The sequence below is a fragment of the Vespula pensylvanica genome, chromosome 25, assembly GCF_014466175.1.
Source record: "Vespula pensylvanica isolate Volc-1 chromosome 25, ASM1446617v1, whole genome shotgun sequence".
Lineage (NCBI taxonomy): Eukaryota > Metazoa > Arthropoda > Insecta > Hymenoptera > Vespidae > Vespula > Vespula pensylvanica.
In genome coordinates, this window is record NC_057709.1 from 1,616,422 (window position 1) to 1,623,347 (window position 6,926).

Genomic DNA, 6,926 nt, shown 5'->3' on the forward strand with positions numbered 1-6,926 from the left:
TTACCAATAAGAATAAAAAAAATAAAAAGAGAGGAACGATGCACGCGCGCTTACGTACGTTACGTGTCGATACTGTCCGTGTGTGGGCCTCATATCCGGTGACGCGCGTGCCTCTGCATCCTTAGTAATCTTCTCTCTCTCTCTTTCTCTTTCTTTCTCTCTCTTTCTCTCTCTATCTCTATCTTTCTCTCTCTTCTCCTCTTCATCCTCATCCACCATCACCTTCACGTCTCGACGCTTTGGGCCCGTATGTCACATTGGAAATTGACGCGTCCACGCTTATAAACCCCCCACCCTTACCACCACCCACATCTCCGTCACTTCCCCCACTCCTTCATCTATCGCTCCAATCCCGCACCCCTCTCTCGCTTCTTTACCCTGTGCAAAATCTTACCTAAGAGCTCTTTGTCCTTTCGTCCGTGTCCTTTTTTCTTCCCTTTTTTTTTTTTCTTTTTTGGTTTTCTTTTTTCTTTTTTTTTTTTTTTGGTTGGTTGACCTTCTTTTTTCTTTTTATTCTCTCATATCTTTCACGTGTCTTTCCTTCTCTTTCGCTCTTCTCAATTTTTTTTTTCTTTCTTTTTTTTTTTTTTTTTTTTGACATACATTGTCTCCCTTTTTTCTCTCATTTTTCCTTTTTTCTTTACCTCTTTCACGTGACTGTCTAGTCTTGTTTTCTATTTTCTTGTCTTTTCTTTTCTTTTCTTTTCTTTTTTTTTTTTTTTCATATGTTGTCTTTTCTCATGTCTTCTTTATTGGCATATTGAAGTGACGATTTGAAAGGAATTGAAACAAATAATCGATTGATTTCGTTCGATTCTTTTTTTTAAACCGATTAACGATTCGTTCGAGGTTTCTTTGAGTGGGTTTTGTATTTTCTTCTCTGTTTCTTTTTTTTTTTTTTTGTTTTTTTTTTTATTTTTTACTAGCAGTACGAAGAAAAGGAGAAAATAACCTTCGCAATTTCTTTAAAAAATTCAATTACATTTGAATATATTACTGTTTGATTGAATTGTGACTGTGCTTTTAATATTGCTTGTGTGTGCGTGCTTATATATATATATATATATATATATATATATATATACAAAATTTAAATAAATATTTATAATAAAGATATACATTTATTTTTTCTTTAATGATTCATAAAAATCTTTTTTTATTATAGTATATATGATAATATTAATAATAAAATACATATAAAATATATAAAACCATAATATTATCATATTCATCGGTATAGCAATAACACATATATATAAGCAAGTACACAGATATGAAATATATATATATATATATATATATATATATATATATATATATAGAGAGAGAGAGAGAGAGAGAGAGAGAGAAGAGAAAATTGTGAAGTGAAAATATATTGTTTAAATGATTTATAATTTCCGTTCAGTGTTGTGTGTTCTATACAATGAAGTCTATACGAATGAAGTAGAATTTAATATAATATTTATTTATTCTTCTTTATCATTATATATGTATAGTATATTATTTATTATATCAATCATATAATATATTATTTTATATTATACATATATATATATGTATATTATTCGTTATATTATATAAATATATATATATAATATTTATTTAAATATATGTTATTATTATATATTATATACATATAATATAAAATTTATATACATGTTATATATATTACGAAATAAATGTGTATGCATATATGTGTTTACATATTGTGTATAAAATTAAAATTTGTTTTAGTATATATACGTGTACACATATATTCATACATTATAAATATATAAATAATAAATGAATATTATGAAAAGTCTGTAACAAATATCTGTACTTCCGTTCTTCGTAAAACTGCCGTGACTACATCGTTGAGTTATATACACACAATAATGCAGCAGCTGCAGAAGAAGTAGAAGAATAAGAAGAAGAAGAAGAAGTAGAAGAAGCAGAAGAAGAAGTAGAAGAAGCAGAAGAAGAAGTAGAAGAAGTAGAAGAAGAAGTAGAAGTAGTAGAAGAAGAATGACAAAGATAGAACGACGAAGCCGATGAGGAAGAAAAAAGAAAATAAAAAAGAAAAGTAGTCGCATCGATGTAGTGGACAGTCTCTCGTTGAACGCCCCATAAACCAGGAAAATGTGTTCTCTCTTTCTCTCTTTCTCTCTTTCTCTCTCTCTCTCTCTCTCTCTCTCAAGTGAGCAGTATCTACGAGCAGTCGTTCGAACGATCGTGACGCGTTTAAATCCTCGTCGAGTAGAACCTCCTCTGCACCATTTTAAACCAGCCCCCCCAAACCCCACTCTCACGTTAGAATCACGAGGATAATAGTAACAATAGTAGTAGTAGTAATAGCAACAGCAGCAGAAGAAGGAGTAGTAATGTTAGTAGAAGTAGAATAGGAGCAGTAGTAGTAGTGGTAGAGTTGTAGCAATAGTAGTCTAGTAGTACTAGTACTAGTACCAGTAATAATAGTAGTAATAGTGTAGTAATAGTGTAGAGTAGTAGTGTAGTAGTAGTAGAGTAGCAACAGCAACAGTAGCAGTAGTAGTAGTAGTAGTAGTAGTAGTAGTAGTAGTAGTAGTAGTAGTAGTAGTAGTAGTAGAGTAGCAGCAGCAATGATAGCAGTAGTAATAGTAGTAGTAGAGTAGTAGCAGTAACAGTAGCAATAGTAGTAGTAGTAGTAGTAGTAGTAGTAGTAGTAGAGTAACAACAGCAACAGTAGCAACAGTAGTAGTAGTAGAATAGCAGCAGCAACAATAGCAATAGTAGTAGTAGTAGTAATAGTAATAATGTAGTAGTAGTAGTAGTAGTAATAATAATAGTGTAGTAGTAGTAGTAACAGTGTAGTAGTAGTAGTAATAGTAGTTAGTAGTAGTAATAGTAATAGTGTAGTAGTAGTAGTAATAGTAGTTAGTAGTAGTAATAGTAATAGTAGTTAGTAGTAGTAATAGTAATAGTGTAGTAGTAGTAGTAATAGGAGTTAGTAGTAGTAATAGTAATAGTGTAGTAGTAGTAATAATAATAATAGTGTAGTAGTAGTAATAGTAATAGTGTAGTAGTAGTAGTAATAGTATTTAGGAGTAGTAGATTAGCGGCAGTAGTAATAGATTAGCAGTATAGTAATAGTAGTAGATTAATAGTAGTGGATTAGCAATTATAATAATAATAGTAGAAATAGATTAGCAATTATAGTAATAATAGTAGAAGTAGATTAGCAATTATAGTAATAATAGTAGATTAGTAGTAGTAGATTAGAAGCAATAGTAGTAGCAGTAGATTAGCAGCAGTAGTAGTAGTCTAGTAGAGTAGCATCAGTAGTAGTAGTCTAGTAGAGTAGCAGCAGTAGTAGTAGTCTAGTAGATTAGCAGCATTAGTAGTAGTCTAGTTGAGTAGCAGCAGCAATAGTAGTAGATAAACAACAGTAGTAGAATAGTGTAGTAATATAATGTTAGTAGTAGTGTGTAGTGTAGTCTACTAGTAGTAGTGTAGTAGCTTACCGCGATCCTTCTTTCCTCGTTTTCTCGGTAATTAGTTACGGTCCTGAAACCCCATACCTTTTGAACTCGTACCTATTCAAGTGAGAAAGGGAGTGAAATATAGTAACAGAAAGAAAGAGAGAGAAAGAGAGAGATAAGGATAGAGAGAAAGAGAGAGAGAGAGACGAAAGAGAAAGAAAGAGAAAGAGAGGATATCATACACGTTAGCAAAGGTACAAAAGAGTAAGAGAATAAGAAAGTAGAGAGAGTGAGAGAGAAAACATCATACACGTTACTTGGATAACAAAAGAGTAAGGAGTAAGAATAAGAAAAGAAAGAGACAGAGAGAGAAAGAGAGAGAGAGAGATAAACGATACGTGTACAACATAAAGAAAATATGTTAGAGCGAGTGAGACAGTTAGATGTTAAACTACACACGTGGCTCCCCCTCCTTCTTTCATACATACATACATACATATATATATATATCATGTTGGGTGTGTGTACGTATACGGTACTGTCGCAAGACCACCTACGACAAATGTCGACGACTGTTACAAATAATACCAAGGGTTTGTCCTCACCATCCCCTCCCCCTCAACCAAACGTTTGGTTTGTTGTATCACCAATGGCAACAAAGAGTGAGAGAGAAAAAGAGAAAGAGAGAGATAGAGATAGATAGAGCCCTTTAACTGCCAGCTGGTATCGTTGTTTAGTACCTTCTGATTACCTGCTTCATTTTTTTTCTTTCTTTCTTTTTCGTACTCCTTTTTTTTTGTTTTTAATTCTTTTTTCTTCTTTCTTTTTTGTTTCTTCTTTTTTTCATTCTTTTTCGGAATGGCTGAGTGCCAGTAGTACTTACGGGTAGCGACGTATGGTAACTTGTGTTTCTTTATTTCTTACGTTTCGAGAATATCTTATATAGAACTTCTGTTTAAGTTAAGGGAGAGAGAGAGAGAGAGAGAGAGAGAAAGAAAGAAAGAAGAAAGAGAGAGAATGAGAGAAAGAGAGAGAGAGAGAGAGAAAGAGAGAAAGAAGAAAGAGAGAATGAGAGAAAGAGAGAGAGAGAGAGAGAGAGAGAGAGAGAAAGAATTCTTCCGAATGGTAGTATACAATTCGTCCCAACAACACGAAGAGGGGTAGGGGATAAAAGAGGGAGGAGGGAGGGATAGGGCCCCACCTAAACAACGACCGATCGGTACCTGAACCTCAGTATCTCACTATAATGGTGTACCATGGAAGAAAGGGCCCTGGAGATAACGCGCGGACAAATGTGTCGAAAGATTTAATGTATACCATAGACGTTTACTTAACTTAACTTAACTTAACTTAACTTAACTTAACTTAACTTAACTTAACTTAACTTAACTTAATTTAACTCAACATCGACGGGAAAGTTTTTTTTCTACACGGTGTAAAAATTAAGACTTATTTTTGTAATGGATGTATATAAACGCTCGCCATTCGATTTGCACATATAGAAGTACGCGTTTTAATTATTATTTTTTTTTTTTTTTTATTAATTATTGTTACATTCCGTCAATATCGGTATTGGTTTTGGTTTTGGTACCCATATTTGGTATAAGTATTGTTATAGATATCGGTATCGGTATTGTTATTCATATTAGTATTAGTATTAGTATTAGTGTTGATATTAATATTGGTATTGATAGCAGTATTTAAAATTATTTCTTTGCAAAAAGATGTTACCAATTACATTCGTCAACAAATTTATGATGTCATTTGTAATTAATAATAATAATAAGTGAACGAAGAATAATTTAGATATATTAGATAATTTTGATCAATACTTATCCATCAATTCAATATTAATTTTTGATATATAATTTTTTCTTATTTAATGTTTTATAATATATTGTATAGTGTTTATATGCAATAATAACAAAGTAAATGTTGAGATAGAATATAAGTCATCATTTTTAATTTCATTCATTTCTCTTCATTTATCTTCTTCATTCTTTATTTTATTCATACTTCATTTTGTTCATTTTTTATATATATGTATATATATATATATATATTTTTTTTTTATGTATACATTTTATTCATTCGGCTTCATATTCATATTTTTTTATCTATTTTTGTTATTTACTTCTCATTTAATCAACTTCTTCGATTTATTTTTTTCTTTATTTCCATTGTAATCATTTTTTTTTTTTTTTTAATTGATTTTACTTTCATTTTTCATTTTTTTATTTCCAATTTGTACGTCTGGTAAGTTTTCTCTATGTGTATGTGTGTATTTGTTAAAAAAAAATTACTGATTCCAAACAAAAATTTCCGTAGTATAGATTTTAAAGTCTCTCGACGATACGCTCCGAATATTTTCATCTTTAAGATCATAAATCTGGGTCATAATTGGCACGAGCCGTTTAATCGAAAGAACATCAGGTGGCACGACCCAACGAGGTCAAGCCAATATTTCAAATTTCATATTTCTTCGGCAAATTTTATTTTTCTTCAATTTTCTCTCTTCGCTTTTTATTCGTTTCGATTGAATAAGGTAAAGAATCAAAAAAAGTAAATAAAAATATATCAAGTAGGGAAATATCAATCGTTTACTTAATGAATATCCGACAAGTCTACAATTTAATATACAAATAAATTGATTTTTATTATTATTTCTTATAATAGTAATCATTATTATTTTTTTCTTTAATAATAAGAAATATAAATAAATAAATAAATATTCAGAATAAATAAATTTTCAGCAAATTTCCATTATACACACATAAACACACACATACTATTACTATTACTATTTACATTACAACTTCATTTACATTACATCTTTATTTTGTATCGAATATGTTTAAAAAACTTAGATGAGATCGTTGAAATGTTTATGATCAATTTTATACATTCGAAATATCCAACAAAAACAAGTTTTGATTATTATTTTTTTTTTAACATAATCATCATCATCATCATCATCATCATCATCATCAATGTAGTCTATTTTTTGATTGTTGATAAGAAAAAAAAAAGAATAAAAAAAATGTCAACAACACACGGTGTTCCCAAGCGGTCACCCATCCAAGTACTAACCGTGCCCAACATTGCTTAACTTCAGTGATCGGACGAGAACTGGTGCTTTACAACGTGGTATGATCGTTGACCTATATACTAAGACTTTATTACAAAATTTTATTCTGCATTTTATTGATTTCATTAAACGTTTGTTTATATTATAAAATATATTTTATTATTAGTACTATTATATAAAAGATTAAATGATGTATAAAAAATAAAAAAAAAATTCATATTCTTTATCAAACGTATGCGCGCAAATGTACGACGTACTTATCAAAAAATATCGTAAATCGTAATAATAATAATAATTTAAAAATGTATATATATATATATATATATATATATATAAAAGATACAAGATTCAGTTTTGCAATTTAAAATAAAAAAAAAAATAGAAGAAAAATTAATATA

General features: G+C 29.8%; 1 non-coding gene across 1 annotated transcript; it reads right to left on the minus strand.

The window, feature by feature from the left end:
* Positions 1–6,481: 6,481 nt before the first annotated feature.
* LOC122637376 lies at positions 6,482–6,601 on the minus strand. The gene has a single exon (XR_006329231.1). It is a non-coding gene; the product is annotated as a 5S ribosomal RNA (ribosomal RNA).
* Between the last annotated feature and the right edge of the window lie 325 nt (positions 6,602–6,926).